The sequence below is a fragment of the Polypterus senegalus genome, chromosome 8, assembly GCF_016835505.1.
Source record: "Polypterus senegalus isolate Bchr_013 chromosome 8, ASM1683550v1, whole genome shotgun sequence".
Lineage (NCBI taxonomy): Eukaryota > Metazoa > Chordata > Cladistia > Polypteriformes > Polypteridae > Polypterus > Polypterus senegalus.
This window is the reverse complement of record NC_053161.1, coordinates 150930288-150948292: the sequence shown is the minus strand read 5'-3', so window position 1 is coordinate 150948292 and position 18005 is coordinate 150930288. Positions and strand designations below refer to the sequence as shown.

The 18005-nt window shown below is 39.4% G+C and overlaps 1 long non-coding RNA gene across 1 annotated transcript; it reads left to right on the top strand.

Annotated features, from left to right (window-relative positions):
* The first annotated feature begins 6538 nt into the window (after positions 1-6538).
* LOC120533645 lies at positions 6539-11178 on the top strand. Its single transcript, XR_005634587.1, has 2 exons — positions 6539-6781; positions 10922-11178. It is a non-coding gene; the product is annotated as an uncharacterized LOC120533645 (long non-coding RNA).
* The last annotated feature ends 6827 nt before the right edge of the window (positions 11179-18005 follow it).

Genomic DNA, 18005 nt, shown 5'->3' with positions numbered 1-18005 from the left:
AAAGCAGCTGGAATTGGAACAAGTACATTTATAATACTAAAATAATGTGGAGTACCCGGTAGATTTCGATTCATGCAAAATTGCACCTACTTATCTGGCTGAACAATGCCTCATTGGCACTGGCACTGCCAAGACAGAGGTCTTCTGGTGAGTGTTCACATAGTGTGTGTATTTATTTATCTTTCTGTCTAGTTATGTATGTATTTACTTAAAGAGCCTATCTATTTATCTATCTATCTATCTATCTATCTATCTATCTATCTATCTATCTATCTATCTATCTATCTATCTATCTACACTCTTGAAAAAATGAAGGCGCCAGAGTGGGTCTTCAGAGCAGTGTCATAGGACAGCGTTTCTCAACCTTTAAGTATTTACGACCCGAGTTTTCATAACAGTTTCGCGCCGCCCCTAACATTTTTTTAAAGGAGCCCATTAATACCAATTTGTTTTTTTTTTAATTTATGATATATCATAGATGCATATTTTATTATACCAACTTAACTTTTATCTATATTTATCTAACTCTATATTTATTTTTCTAGTATCAGAATGTAGTTTAAGTGAAATTGTTTTGGTTTCAATAGATGTATTTTTCATATTTTTGATTCTTGTTTTATTTTTTTCACATCTTTGCGCCCCCCTTTTTGTTACTTCGCGCCCCCCTAGGTGGGCCGCCCCTCAGTTTGAGAACCACTGCCATAGGAGAACCATTTTGCTTCCCAAAACAACCCCTCACATGATTGTTTCACAATGCATGTTTACTTAATTACATCTTTAACAGACGTCATACAGTAAATAGCCATGAATAGATGGCAACAGACCTGTGAAATACCAGAGTTGTGATTTTATAAGGACTTTTAAAAAAGCCGTAATCAAAATAATCTATAGCCTGAGATATGAAAAGAATGAGGCCTTGCCAGTCTTTGTTTGGGATGCAGGAACAATCGCTGAGTATTCAGTGCATGTTTTTTCTAAAAAGGCGGCATTTAATATGAGAAGCAGCGTGATTCGCTCAGTAGAACTGTGCTGAACATGCTGAGACAGACAGTCAAATGAAATATCTGTCTGAGTTCGTTGTTTGTTTGTATTTTAAAGGATTAATAATTATGTTTTTATTATGTATACTTGGGGAGGCCTCACATTGGTGTAGTGGTCTTGGTGGCGAACATTGGAGAGGTAAATTCAGTCTTAGCCTCATTGTAAATGGATCATCGAATAGGGTTAATTTCTGAGAATGGATTTAGTTGGCTGCTACTATCATTAAATTTTGTTCATTTATGTATTGTGTGTGTGTGTGTGTTTTAAACGAGCTTGCCTTCCTTTCTTGTTGGTCATTTGTGGTAATGATCTATCTATCTATCTATCTATCTATCTATCTATCTATCTATCTATCTATCTATCTATCTATCTATCTGTCTATCTTATTGTAATTATTTAAACTGTTCATAAAATTTCCACCCTGAGCCCATAGAAACTTCAATGTTTAGAAGCAAAGTTATAAATGAGGAAACCAGTTAGAAATGTCCATCTCCGAAGTATTCCATGACATCACTTGAGCTGATGCATTTCAGAAACATTTTCCTTAATTGGAGTCTGTGAGTCAAATCACCTTAAAATAGACTGACAGTTTATATTAGTCATTTTACAAGTTTTTTTTTTTTAAATGCTGATACCTCTTCATCTGTTTGTACCTCCAATGTGATGAGCAGCTATTGGAAGCTATTGCAGTTTAAATACTGTTTATTTTATGAAGGGTTTAAATAACTGTAATGTGGTCGATAAAGTAAACTGTATAGATTAATCTGCTTTTCATATTTGTTATTAATTTAGTATATTGCTGCTTTTTTTTTTTTGTCTTTAATGAGATAGTTTGGTGTTAATATGATATATAGTGTCCTTTATACCTGTGTGTGTTCCTTTTTTATATGATGCCCATTGAGACTGTCTAACTATCTATCACATCCTTCCATCTTCCAAATCCCCGTATCCAGAGCAGGGCCATGGAGAAGCTGGTGCTTATCTCAGCAAACATCAGGTGCAAGGCAGGAGCAACACCTGGACAGGGCGACAAGGTGAACACACGCAGGCCCCTAAAGCATCGCCCTTCCACCTAACCTGTGTGTCTTTGGATGGTAGGAGGAAACCAGAGCACCTGGAGGAGACCCACATGGACACAGGGAGGACCCAGGATGTGAAGCCCAGTCAGCACAGTTTTGTTTCATATAACACCTTTTTGTGGTAAGCACTATCACAAAGGATGTTTCATTACAATTAATTACACGTGAGGCATTATCTGAAAAAAGATGAAATTCAGTTGAACCAGCACTCTCAGTTTCACATCAAGCCTTTTGCATTGAGCACATTCACCCATTGTAACTGTTTATAACATCTGTAATGACATTTCAGTGCAGGATGAGAGATTTAACCAAGGTGGAAGAGAAAGCTGAAGTTGACAGCTTATCACTCTGCATTCTGATTTTTTTTATAGCTCCTTTTGGAGTGGTGGTTGCATAGTGATTCTCCCAGCTGTGACACGGCTTTTAGACGTAGAGTTCAAAACCCATACTACCTGCATGGAGTTCATACTAACTCAATGACGAGTCATAATGAGGTATGGGGGTCTGCTTTGGCTGCTTTGGCCGTTGCCTTGCGTTTCCCATGTGCTCGGACTGTTGTCTCAAAACAAATTTTGACTCAGTAAGATTAAAAAGTTGTTGCAATTACTTTAAAACTACTTGAAACATCGATATATATTTATATCCCCACACGCCCGTCTCTCTCGACCATACGTCACACTCAGCCGCCGTTCTTTAAATCACTTCTCCATTTCAGGCACACTGGGAGGCTGAAATAAACCTAGACAGCGCTAGCACAGCACACGCACAGCACACGCACATCCTGATTCGGTATCCATACTATCAACTTTTTGTTATTGATGAAAGCCATAATCAAAATAAACTATAGCCCGAGATATGAAAACAATGAGGCCCCGCCGGTCATTGTTTTGGACGCAGGCACATAATCGTATTCGGTGCGTGCTTTTTCCAAAAAAGGCGGCGTTTAATTTGAGAGGCAGCGCGATTCGTTCAGAAGAATTGCGCTGAACATACTCAGACAGACAGACAGACGAAATATCCGACTGAGTTCGTTGTTGATTTGTATTTTAAGATTTAATAATTATCATTTTATCTTAAGCTACCGTTCATTTGTCTGTCCAGGATTTTAAATCACCTGTAGCTCGTAAACCTATTGACTTGAAATTTGGTACACATATACTACGTGACGTCTACTATCCGCTTTCGGGTGATGCTTTTTATTACTCTTTTGATTTTTATTTTATTTTATTGTAGAATCAACTCTCGGACTCGCGCAGCAGGGCGGCCGTGCGGCGCATGCGTATGGGCGCCGTTCTCATTCCCTACCACCTTCGCTAATCATTCTTGAGGCCAATTGAAGACTTAAGTGACAGCCTAAGTAAAAAAATTAAAGAAAATGTACTAAGTAATTGCACCACAAAAACTAACAACCAGTTTAAACGCGAAAAGATGCAGACGAAAAAAGAGAAGCAGCGGGCCGCTAGGGTGAAGAAAAGAAGAGCTGCTCAGGAAAGCAGCAAGCGCATCAACCTCTGAGCAAACGAATGATAAACGTAGAGAGACTGAGTCTGAAAACTATGAATGCTCAAGTCAAGTGTATTCACTGCACGTTATCGTGCAGTATGCCGTTACTGGTTATGTATATTTGGGGAGGCCTCACGTTAGTGCAGTAAGTCTTGTGGGCCTTGTCGGCTGCTATTATCCTGAAGTTTTGTTCATTTACGCATAGTGTGTGTGTGTTTTTAAAAAGGGTGCCTCCCTTTCTTGTCGGTCATTTGTGGTAATATTTAGCGTTTCATTTGTTCTTTAATCTCCAGATATATTGGCTTTTGGTGTGGGGGTTAATTTTGGAATATTTAGGTGCTTTTTCATATAATACGAAAAGTACGGTGTTGCTGTCATGTCAGTCCGTCTGAAACAATTGGGCTCCCAGTGGATCGATTTTGGTTGAATTTGACACATTTAGGTTTGTAATGCATCAGCTTGATGCTCAGGTACTCATGGTGAAAAATATTAAACATTTTAAGTGAAGATATTTTTAACAGTTTTTAAAGGTAGGCATCGGATGTGTATGTATACCTCTTATGATTCACGTTTATATTCTTATCTATGTAATTATTACTTCGTAAAGTCGCAAAATCAGACCGTATCTCACAGAATATGCAGCACAACTCCTGGCCCTGGCTTTGGTCTTGTCATGTCTGAACTATTGCAACTTCTCTGCTGGCAGGAGTACTGGCATTGTCCCCAACCCAGTAAACATGCACACAGTGGCCACGTGTGGAAAGACTATGGGCAGTGTGGGCTTGAAAACGTAATAACTTGGAGGGAGCTGCTACAAGGGGACCCCAAACAAAATTCCCCAAATGGCCCAAAATGGGTTAATCACTGACATGACAAGTCCAGTAAATCCCTCCTTGGCCCAGCTGTAATAAGGGCCCCTGTAGTTTCCTGCTTTTTAATGTTGTAGTAGAGTAGGTAACGCTGCAGACTAGTTTTCAGTGGGCTTCAGATTTTGATTGTAGAAGTATAAATAACAATTTGAATCACTTCAAAATGTGTTGTTTTTATATTGCCAAAATTTATACAATTTTGTTATATATTATTGGTAAAGTTTTCTTGCTCATAAAAAAGAGCTTTTCTGGTGCTAATAAATGGAAAGGTGTGTTGTAATAATATAGTTTAAATCAACCTTGGCATTGTGTTTTTTTAATTCCTTCTCTTATTAATTAATACATCTTCAAAATCACACATAGTTTTTACACTAAAAACAGTTTTAAGGAAGGCATGTTGCATACAGTGGTGGTGGTAGGAGGAGACTGATGTTCATGTCCCAGGTCCTCCCTGCATAGAGCTTGCATGTCCTTCCCGTGTTTGTCTGGGTTTCCACTCAAAGACATGCAGGTTATACGAACTGGTGATGTGACATTATGTGTGTGTGTTCACCCTATGATGGGCTGGTGACCTGTCCAGGGGTTGTTCCTGTGCCTGTTGCTTTGCTTGGATAGGCTCCAGTTGCCCCATAACCCCACTCTGGAAAAGCTGGTATAGAAAATGGATGTATGTACCAGTAAAGCATGTGGATTTTTTCCAGGTTCCTGATCACATTTGGCCTCCCTGGCTGTTGTGCCAATTTTGCCACGATTTGCAAAATCCTAATTAGACATTGTTGGTTGCCACATAGGACCTTCACTGGTCATATGTAAGTTTATTTGCCAGGAAGTTGCTGCAGATGATTTAAAATGCAGCAACACGCCTTGTGTTCAACCAGCTAAGGCAGACACAGTCACTGCTGTTTTCAGATTAAGTTCTACAGCGTATGGGCCACCACCTACAGGTTGGTCCAGATCTAATTATGCAGATCCAGATGGTCTGAATGACTTTGATTTATGCGGGGACGATTCCAGTTGGGCGGAAAGATGATTCTTCTTGTCATCAGTTCACACGTTTCTCGATGGTCAGGGATTTTTCGGGTGATTTTCTATGTAATAAACTTAATAAGTTATAGTTGTTAATGAAGTTGGTTAATGAAAATTGCATAATTAGATCTGAACCATACTGTACTTGTGGGGTCTCATGCTCCTTCTCATTCTCTCAGGTCTGTTGATGAACAGTGTCAGGTGCACATCAAAATTCCTAGTGTTGAAATCTTGGTGTTAGTGTTCAAAGTCTCATAGTGTTACATTTTCAGTGTTATTCAGTATGAATGCACTCCTCATAGTGTAACATAGACTTCGCCATCCGCCATCTATAAATACGCACGCCAACACCCAAACTCTGTAAGTATAAGAGATATGTAAGCTGACCTTTCTCTTCGTCGGTTACAAGATCGGTTTATGTTCCAACTGATTTGGCAGTCCCCTAACCCTATTTATTTATTTGCTTGTTTGTTTGTGGATGTATGTATATACTGTATGCATGTATGGGGCGGCATTGCATATTCACAATGAAATTATGTATAGTTTAAAGGTGAAATAAATCGGAGTTCTTTGAAGTCCACTCTGGACTGAACACCATCCAGATCTCTTCCCAAAGTCTGGAGGAAGCCCCTTCCCCCCAGCGAGCCTAGCGTGAGAGCTCCGTTACCTTCGTTAGGGCCGAGTCCCAAAGCTACTGAGGCACATTTCATTTAGCAGGCTGACGACAAACGGGCGAGGAACAAAGTAAACAGAGCTGTATTTTCAGCCTGCTTGTGGAATGCAAGTAGGGAATAAAAATAGAAAGGTGCCGTCCCACATGAGGGTGCGGTGAAAGGCGCAGAGTCCTGTTCTACTGCCCACAATACCTGGAAGTCTCACTTACAAAGAGTAAGGGAAAAAAAAAAGGTAGGCGCCATTGAAAGTTTCAGCGTGAGTCATGTCGCAGTCACGTGACCCGATCAACATTCCATCTCTTTGTAAAGAACGCGGGCGCAGCAGCCCACCAATCTGAGTGTTCGAGTGTTACGCAAGTCGCAAGAGTGGGCTGATGATGAATGAATGAGTGTAATCTGGGGGCTCAAACACATGAGTTCGTTACACCACACCAGCTACACCCTCTTCACTTTGCGCTCTTGACTGCTTTTCAGCACTTTGGATACCTGAGAAAATCGGAATACCATACAGAAATGACCGCACCATTTATTTTGTGCCCTGCATAATTCAATTAAGAATCACTGAGCTACTTCCAGCGTTGTATGCAAGGTATGAACCAACGATCGTCTAAGTGCCAGTGTGCATGACTGACTTTTTTACTTACATTGGACTAATTCAGAGTTGCTCTTCCAACTAAAAAAAAGTAAACAAATTGTATCATGTGAAATGCATAAATTCCAACAGAAAATCGTTTCTAAGCCAGAGGAATCTGCCAGGTTGAGATGTCTCTTTCACTTGACACCTTGTGTGTGCAGCGAGGAGGGCAACAAAACTCATTTGTTCTGATGGTGTCAGTTGCATAAGTGCTACTTTGTGATGAAGCAGATTGTCCAGAGCATGAGGCCTGTTTCACTGTAAAAAAATAATGTTACATTTACGGTAAAGTATATTGTCAGCTGTGGTTGCCAGAATGTTACTATAAAAAAAGATTTTGACAATATTTTTAGGTCTACGGTACACTTTTAAAAATGATATGTTTACGGTGAAAAACCGACAGCTGTGTTTGCCAGAATTTTACTGTAAAATAAGGTGACAATATTTTTAGGTCTACAGTATAACTTTGTAGTAAATATCTACTTTTTCTTTACAACACTTAGAAGTGAATATTTAACCATAACCTGATATCCATGCAGTGTAATAAATATGCCAATCAATAAACCATTATAAAATACTGCCAGGTTCAAATACCACCAGTACACAGTTTGCATCAGTAATGTAACAACAACCAATAGCAAACAAGTATTTTCTTTTTGCACTAATCTTAACTTATTTCAACATGTATCATTTAATTATATATATTAGAAAGAATTCAATGTTTAAAAAAGTTACAGCACATTGTCTGGTAGAGAAGTAAAGTTTGTTTTTGTGCTGTATGGTGTCCCGCAGGTGTGCCAGTTTATTGAATACAACCCATCATCTTCCATAACCTGAAAAAAACCTTCTTCACACAGGGAAAAATAAGTTTGCTTACTTTGTTTAAGTTTTTTCCCTGCTTTTCAAAGGTATGTGGTTCACCAAAACAATATGGTAAAAGGGGATGTGTCCTTATGTAAATATCGTAACTTCCGTGTTACTGAAACAGCGCTTTACCAATTTACAGTTGTTTACCTTCACTATTTAACAGCTTTACACTGTAACATTAAGCCATTTTTTTCAGTGTAACCGTAATGTATCGTAAATGGTATGTAGCATATTCTGAAGGTAGAAAAATATTGATTTTACAGAACTTGGCTGTAAAAAAAAAAAAATGAAATGTATTGTTTGAAATATACAGGTCATTTTTGGTAGAACATAAGGTATTTTACTTTCACCATTTACAGTATTTTTACAGTTAAATTTAGTGACATTTTTTACATTGTGGGTATAGAAAAGAATTCCCCCCTTCAAACTATTCACATTTTGTTGCTTTGCAGCTTGAAATGAAGACACATACAAAAGATATTTTTCCAGCAACATAACATCTAAGTGAAAGATATAATAGCAACAGTTCAGATAAAAGATTAAAAAATCATAAAAAAAAAAAAAACACAGAATCACTGAGATAGTTAAAGGATCACCCCTTGTATCAGTATTTTGTGGAACTACCATACACACCCCTTTGCTTTGATTACAGCCAGGAGTCTGTTGGGATACTTCTCTACCAACCTGCACATCTACACTGAGTAATATTTGCCCACCCTTCTTTACAGAACTGTTCAAGCTCAGTCATACTGCATGGTGACTGTTGGTGGGCTGCAATTTTCAGGTAATTCCACATTTCTTCAATATGGTTTAAGGCAGGGTTCTGACTAGACCACTCAAGGATATATATCTTTTTCCTCCTTCAGCTGCTCTGTTCCTCAGGTCATTGTCATGTTGGAAGGTGAACCTTCTTCCTATTGAGAACTTTCTGTCAGAGGGCAGCAGATTTTCCTCAAGAATCTGACAGTATTTTGCCCCATCCATTATTCCTTCTATCTTGACAAGTGGCCCAGTCCCTGCTTCAGAGAAACACCCCCACAACAGAATGCTGCCTCCTCCATGTTTTACTTTAGGTATGGCATTCTTTGGATGGTAAGCTGCATTAGCTTTCTCACAGAAATACCATTTGGCACTGAGGTTTAATAGTTCAATTTTGGTCTCATCTGACCATAACACCTTTTACCATTTGGCCTCAGAATCTTCAAGGTATGTTTTGGCAAAGCTCAGTCGAGACTTCATGTGACTTTTACAGTGCATCCAGAAAGTATTCACAGCGCATCACTTTTTCCACATTTTGTTATGTTACAGCCTTATTCCAAAATGAATTAAATTCATTTTCTTCCTCAGAATTCTAGACACAACAACCCATAATGACAACGTGAATAAAGTTTACTTGAGATTTTTGCAAATTTATTAAAAATAATAAAAAATGAGAAATCACATGTACATAAGTATTCACAGCCTTTGCTCAATACTTTGTCGATGCAACTTTGGCAGCAATTACAGCCTCAAGTCTTTTTGAATCTGATGCCACAACCTTGGCACACCTGTCCTTGGCCAGTTTCGCCCATTCCTCTTTGCAGCACCTCTCAAGCTCCATCAGGTTGGATGGGAAGCGTCGGTGCACAGCCATTTTAAGATCTCTCCAGAGATGTTCAATCGGATTCAAGTCTTGGCTCTGGCTGGGCCACTCAAGGACATTCACAGAGTTGTACTGAAGCCACTCTTTTGATATCTTGGCTGTGTGCTTAGGGTCGTTGTCCTGCTGAAAGATGAACCGTCGTCCCAGTCTGAGGTCAAGAGCGCTGTGGAGCAGGTTTTCATCTGGGATGTCTCTGTACATTGCTGCAGTCATCTTTCCCTTTACCCTGACTAGTCTCCCAGTTCCTGCCGCTGAAAAACATCCTCACAGCATGATGCTGCCACCACCATGCTTCATTGTAGGGATGGTATTGGCCTGGTGATGAGCGGTGCCTGGTTTCCTACAAACGTGACGCCTGGCATTCACACCAAAGAGTTAAATCTTTGTCTCATCAGACTAGAGAATTTTGTTTCTCATGGTCTGAGATTCCTTTAGGTGCCTTTTGGCAAACTCCAGGTTGGCTGCCATGTGCCTTTTACTAAGGAGTGGCTTCCGTCTGGCCACTCTACCATACAGGCCTGATTGGCGGATTGCTGCAGAGATAGTTGTCCTTCTGGAAGGTTCTCCTCTCTCCACAGAGGACCTCTGGAGCTCTGACAGAGTGACCATCGGGTTTTTGGTCACCTCCCTGACTAAGGCCCCCTCCCCCGATCGCTCAGTTTAGATGGCCCGCCAGCTCTAGAAATAGTCCTGGTGGTTTCGAACTTCTTCCACTTACGGATGATGGAGGCCACTGTGCTCATTGGGACCTTCAAAGCAGCAGAAATTTTTCTGTAACCTTCCCCAGATTTGTGCCTCGAGACAATCCTGTCTCGGAGGTCTACAGACAATTCCTTTGACTTCATGCTTGGTTTGTGCTCTGACATGAACTGTCAACTGTGGGACCTTCTATAGACAGGTGTGTGCCTTTCCAAATCATGTCCAATCAACTGAATTTACCACAGGTGGGCTCCAATGAAGCTGCAGAAACATCTCAAGGATGATCAGGGGAAACAGGATGCACCTGAGCTCAATTTTGAGCTTCATGGCAAAGGCTATGAATACTTATGTACATGTGCTTTCTCAAGTTTTTTTATTTTTAATAAATTTGCAAAAATCTCAAGTAAACATTTTTCACGTTGTCATTATGGGGTGTTGTGTTTAGAATTCTGAGGAAAAAAATGAATTTAATCCATTTTGGAATAAGGCTGTGACATAACAAAATGTGGAATAAGTGATGCGCTGTGAATACTTTCCGGATGCACTGTATCTTGCAACCCTCCCATACAAGCCACATTTGAAGAGCATTTGTGATATTGTTGTCACGTGGACACAATGACAGGTCTTTGCCTGTATCTGCTCTAATCCTGTATCTGCTTCAGAGTTGCCATAGGCTTCTTGGTGGCCTCTCTGACCATTTTCATTTTTTATGTATGTCTTCATACACTGTTTATACTGTGCCCACTGTACATACTGTATATACAGTACATTGTCACGCATGTGCATTGGAGGACTCCTTGGTAGGAGTTTGTCAAGGTATGCAATAAGCTTCCAAGGTTCGGGCGGGCTACCACTAACTTTGTCTTCTCTGTCTTCTTCCTTTATAGTGCCAAAAGCTGCCAAGCCCCACCCCATCTGGTCCCACTGCCATAATAGCTGGATGTCCCAAGAAAAGTGGTCCCAATAGAGGCCAGAGCAAGCTGTAGGATGGGGCACCATTTTGATTACAAACAACTTTAGTTCATGCGAAGCCCTGGATCGGGGACTGGTGCTAATATCACACATTTTCTTGTCTTTTTTAAATTTCATTTCAATTTGTCTGGCAATGAATAAAGGGGGCGACCTGAATGGTGTCCCAAAAATCCTTTGTTTTTCATGACTCTTATTGTGCTGCCCGCCCACAAAGCATATATATTTGATATTTTCATAAATGCAGATAAAAACAACTTGTCATGCATCAGAGGATCTCCTTACAGACTCAATCGAGGTATGTGATAACCTGCCAGGGCAGAAAGAGCGCTGCCACTAGCACTCTCTTCTCCTTTCTCCACATAACATGGAGAAACCACTCGGGGAGGGCATTTCCAGCATGTGTACTATAAGAAGCCTTAGCTGCCCAGAAGGAAGCGTTGTTTGCACTAACAGTGACCCTCTGGATAGAGCTACAGTGGTCAACCCTTATTGTAGAGCAAAGAACCATATTTTGTTCTTTTACCTAAGAGGCTGTTTTCTCTGAGGCGTGATTTTTGTTTTGACCGCTGTCATTAAACAGGACAACCCAGTTGTTGTCCCAATATTTCATTTATGTGGCTATCACTCATCACTGCACCAAGCCACAAACTACTAACAACTAAAACAATTTTTTAGGAGTTCAGTTTAGCAGACCTGTGTTATTGATTATTTTCATTTGTTACATATTGGATAGGGTAGTGTCTTGAGCTGAACACTGATAACCGAGGGTCTGTTGTTCTCTTTTGTGTACATTTAGAAACCTCCTTATGATCCATTCCTCTATGTACATATTGGGCATTGGGTTGTGCCTGTAAGGTTCGCTCATTTGTTGCTCTAATAACTGTGGACTGTGGTCCTTTTTTATGTATTATTATAAATGTCCTTTTGATTCATAATATAAAATATGGTGGGCAACAGCTGTAATGGACACTCAGGGTTAGCTCCAACTGTACAATGAGGCTTTTATTGCCTCTTTTCCTGGACCTTTAGAAATTTCCCTTTGATTCATTTTCTATAATGGGTTGAGCTGTGACTGCAGGAGGTGCTCTGGAGAAAGTCAGTCTGTGTTAACTGGTGTCTGTGGTCCATTTGTGTGTACTCTTGAAACCCTCATTTGATTCCTATCATGCAAAGTCTTGGGCTGTGCCTGTAAGGGGTCCTCAACAGTAACTAGACCTCTAATAGGTTTTTCATTCTAAATTTTTTTGATTATAATAGAACATTTCTAACTTAAGACAAATAGAATTTCAAATTGACTGTATCACATAGGAATTTGGAGAAACATTAAATTAACTTTTAATAAATGTAGTATGTTTAACCACTTAATGATGATGACATGTTGCATTATCTCATCTGAGCTAAAATTGTTTTTCTGCTGATCATTTCAGATGGTGAGCATTGATGGATTCCATTTGCGTTGATACTATTTATTCATCATTGCAATGTCCTGGTGAACCTTTCACCATGTTCATCACTGACCACTCCAAAATTAAACAGAAAAGACATCCAAAGTGTGAATACGAAAAGTGAATCTTCAGCAACATGTTGCACATTCATGGTTTTTTATAGTTGAAGCATGTTGTCCATTCGCTGAGCATAGTTTGGCACTGTGTAATTACCAAGAAAATAAAATTCTCAAGAACATCCTTGCTTGCCTTCCATGTGATTTTCTCAGGGCTCACTAACAGATCTTCAAACAGCTTGTCACTAATGACGTGTCCATCAGAATGCCTTCGGTAATCTTGGTATCAGTTATTTGTAGAAACATCTGTCCCAAATATTGAAATCCTTCACCTTCTCTGTTCAATGTTTTCACAAAGGTTGTCCTCAGTCCAAGTTTTATATGAAGGGGAAGAATATCGTTGTTGGGTCAACAAGAGTTTTATGGAACCAAATGTTTACAGAGCGTCCAGTTCTTTTTAATGCAATGAGACTTTTTAGCACAGCTGTCACATCTGCTAATGAAACGTCTAAAATTGGAAAACCTAAACTTCATTCCTAGTCATAATGCCACTTATTTTAGATCAGCACAGATGCTCTAGTTATATCTTATTTTATCTGTCTATTTTCTGATCCCAGAATCAATTATTAGACCCATTTCATTCGTTCTAGAGCTAATTTTGACAGCTAAAATCAGAAGCCTACTGTAGATTGCAAACTGGCCGATTGCTTAACTCACTTGTATGCATACCAGCTGACTAATACTGGTATGAATTAGAGTCACGTACTAACCAACCTGCACATTTCTATGATGTGGAAGCAGCACTAGCCACCCACTCTGCCACCCTATTTCAAAGAGACTGATATAAATCAAGGACATGAAGAAGAATCAGGAGTGAGCTATGCAATCTTTGAATCATACAATGACGTAACTTACACGACTTGAGATACTGTAAAACTAGTTAAGTAGAAGCTAAAAACATCCCATGCATAGGGTGGATAGACATATTCCAAATTATATTATGTGTTAGAGGTGTTTGGGCTTACAATGAAAATGTTAGGGTTTGGAAGATAAATCAAATATAAAAAAGTGGATTTACAGGAGAGGCTGGTGATATGATTTGGAATTCTGATTGTGGTCAGCAAGGCTATTTGTCACCAAGAAACTGCAGGGCACTGTTCCTTCCCATTACTTGATGCAAATAGTAACTGGCTGCGAACTCAAGCTCTCTGAGTCAGAAAACCCCAGCTTACGTAATTAAGCTAAAGAGGACTTATTCTGTGCATCTAATCAAGACATCTAACTGATACTGTGAGGGTGTCATATGATACAGTAGTGTCTCTCTCTTTGATTCTATCCTTTTTAAGCCTTTCTATTCCCTCACCACATTAATACAATACTAGAGGAGTAGGGCTGAGAACCAACATCACTAGTGGCTTTCTCTAATGACATGGAACATAAATTGAACACAGTGTAATGCAGTTCTGGGGGTGCATTGGTATGAATGTCTTACTGGCTAGTTAGCCAGTCACAAGTTTTTAGAGTGTATATGGAAAACAATTAATAACCACTGTAAAATGATTGGAAAGATGGCTTTAGACCACCTAGGCTAAGTTGTTCTCAGTGAATTGGCCCACAAGAGGATGAAACTGTACCCTTCCATGATACATGGTAAGACTTATAAAAGAAGTAGAAGTTGACTCAAAACAGATAGATGCAGTATTGTCAGGTTTCTCCAGTGTAGTTGGAAGGATAATTCAGTGCATGAAAGGCTTCAGTCAAGAGGAACAGGAAACAGGAGGATGTTTTATAGAGATGTTGAAAGAGAATCTTTTTACAATACACTTTCTTTGCATCAAAGGTGGCAGGCAAGTCCAGGGGGAGGAGTAGAAGGAAGGATGATAGGGATGATAAGGATGATACCACATCTCAAACAATACAGTGTAAGCTCTATCAGAATGGAAAGATATGAGCCAGGTCTAGGGTGGTTTCTTTAGTGTAGCAAGTAGGATATGGTGGTTCTGTGTGTTAAATGCTACTGACAGTTTCAGGATAAAAGAATGGGTGATAAAGAAGATGAGACAAAATCTCCCTATAGTATTCTGTCAGATCTTTTAAAGACTTAAGAGCTAAGTCAAAAAGCAAACTGAGTTAGGCTATATTTTCAAAGAGGTAGCAGGAGGTTATGTGGGATCGGTAAGTCAAGCGCTACAAGCGTGCAGAAGAAGGCACTGGATAGGTGATATGAGAATTGAAACAAAATAGCTCCATGATACATGGTCAAACTTAAATAATTTCTTGGTATATTGAGTACTGCCCTGATTCAATAGTGTAGTCAGAAGGATTGGGATGTTCATCTTCCCTAAAAGCTCCCAATGCAGAAAAAGGATGGGCAATATGGAAGGAAGTCTGGTGAACTGGCAGATTGGAGAGTTCTCTGATGTGTTTGTAGTTTATATTTTCTTTTGTCATAGGCCAGTAATATGGGGTCATAGCTTGAAATGGCTGCATAGATTCAGTGAAAGAGTGGCAAGTTTGCATAGCAATACATTTATGGCAAACAACTCCAGATTTTAATGAATTTGCGTTAGGGTTTAGAAAAAGCGTAATTCCTGTCTCAAGCAGCTTTGATTTGATATTTTTGTTTCTCAGATATTTTTTGCATTTTGATTATTGTTTTATTGAATACTACCCATTCCCTGTGGCTTCGCCCGCATAGAAGTGAAACAGGACAGCGAGGAGGGCACTGCTAGGCTCCCCACTCCTGATGTCATGCTTCCCCCTCCCCTCGGTCCGCAGCCTCTGTCTCAGATTACAAAGAATATATCGATTCTGCAAGCAAACTATAATTCTTAGCACCATGAGAGAAGTCACAAAATCAACCAGAATGTTCAAGCAAATTATAGAAAAAATACCCCGATCTAAATCCATTAAGTTCTTTCATGAAAAGCGGACAGACAGGCAGACAGAGATGCATGCATTGTGTTCATTGCTGTATTAATGTATTTAGCTATGTGCTCTTTTCCCTTTACATAGAGTTTCATGGGGCTAGGCCTCCAGGATGCTTCAACTGGAGGACCATCCTCTGCTCATATGTTCCAAGCAGAAGGTGAGGTTCTCCACTTTAACACTGATAGTCATTTCTGAAGTTCTTGAGTTTTAAGTACCTCAGGATTTGTTTTGTTTTTTTAATATTTTCTTGCCGTATTCTTGTGGATTTTGATTATTAAATTTTGGACTGGCTTTCTTTGGTCTGGTTTGCCTTTTCAGGCACACCATTTTTTCCATTATTATTATTATTACCAGTAACGGCGCACTGCTCTTGACTTATAGTTTTCATACTCTTTCTCGTTTGCTCAGAGGTTGATGCACTTGCTTCATCCTGAGCAGCTTTTCTTTTCTCCACCCTAAAGGCACGCTTCTTCTCTTCTTTTGTCGGCATCTTTCCACGTTAAAACTGATGAAGTCAGTGTTTGTGCTGCAATTACTTAGTACATTTTCAAAGATGTATCTGGCTTGCTAATTGCTAGTTTTCTTGACATAGTAAACTCATCATTAGATATGGCGGTCTTCCCAGACTGTCTTAAGACTGCTGTAGTTAAACCCCTGCTCAAGAAAAATAATCTCGACTCCTCTGCTTTTGAAAATTTTAGACCTATTTCTAACCTCCCTTTCTTAAGTAAAATCCTAGAGAAGGCAGTCATTATGCAGCTAAATGACCACCTGAATAAACATGCTATTCTTTAAGTTTCAGTTTTAGAACAAATCACAGTACAGAAACTGTACTCATTAAAGTAGTAAATGCAGGCAGAGGCAGTTTATCTGTTCTCATCCTCTTAGATCTGAGTACTGCATTTGATACCGTTGATCACAATATTCTTAGAAATCGCCTTAGTCAATGGGTGGGCCTCTCTGACAGTGCCTTATATTTATTTGAGTACTACCTGGCAGGTAGAAAATTCTTTGTTAGTTGTGGTAATTATATTTCAAAGACACATGATATTCTATATGGTGTTCCACGAGGATCTTTCCTGGATCCGCTGCTCTTTTCGATTTACATGCTTCTGTTAGGTCAGATTATCTCGGGGCATAATGTGAGCTACCACAGCTATGCTAATGACAAACAGCTGTATTTATCAGTAGTGCTTGATGATACCAACTCTCTTGATTTACTGACACAATGTCTTACTTGTGTTTCTGAATGGATGAGTAGTAATTCTCTGAAACTAAATAAGGAGAAAACAGGAATTTTAGTGATTGGCAAAAATAGATATAATGAGGGTATTAGAAATAAACTTGATGCATTAGGATTAAAAGTCAAGATGGAGGTAAAGAATTTAGGGGTAATTATTGACTCTGACCTGAATTTTAAATTACATATTGATCATATTACTAGGACAGCGTTTTTTCATTTAAGAAATATGGCAAAAGTTATACCTCTTATAAGATAGCAAGATGCTGAGAAATGAGTTCACACTTTTGTTTTCAGTCATCTAGATTACTGTAACGCACTCCTCTCAGGACCACCTAAAAAAGACATCAATCAACTGCAACAAGTGCAAAATGCAGCTGCTAGAATCTTAACTAGGAAAAGAAAATCCGAGCACATTTCTCCAGTTCTGATGTCACTACACTGGTTACCTGTGTCACTTAGAATTGACTTTAAAATACTGCTTATGGTTTACAAAGCCTTAAATAATCTCACTCCATCCTGTATTGTGGAATGCCTGTCACCTTACACTTCAGATTGTAACCTTAGATCTTCAAATTAGTGTCTGCTTATAATTTCAAGATATAAACTTAAAAGAAGTGGTGAGTCAGCATTCTGCTGTTATGCACCTAAAATCTGGAATAGCTTACTGATAGAATTTCACCAGGCTAATACGGTGAAGCACTTTAAAAAACTGCTAAAAACCCATTATTTTAACATGGCTTTCTCACAGCTTCATTTTAGTTTAAACTCTCACTGCTGCAGTTGATTCTACAATAAAACAAAATAAAAATAAAAACAGGAATATCCTTGGAGGTCAATCATCACCCCAAAATCGGATAGTAAACGTCATGTAGTATATGTGTACCAAATTTAAGGTAAATTGTTCAAATGGCTATGGTGGACTGGCACCCTGCCTGGTATTTGTTTCCTGTCTTGTGCCCTGTGTTGGCTGGGATTGGCTCCAACAGACCCCGTGACCCTGTAGTTACAATACAATACAATACAGTTTATTTTTGTATAGCCCAAAATCACACAGGAAGTGCCGCAATAGGCTTTAACAGGCCCTGCCTCTTGACAGCCCCCCAGCCTTGACTCTCTGAGAAGAGAAGGAAAAACTCCCAAAAAAACCTTGTAGGGAAAAATGGAAGAAACCTTGGGAAAGGCAGTTCAAAGAGAGACCCCTTTCCAGGTAGGTTGGGCGTGCAGTGGGTGTCAAAAAAAGGGGGTCAATACAATACAATACACAGAACAGAACAAATCCTTAATACAGCATAATAATACAAATTTTAGAAGCACGGAGCAGATT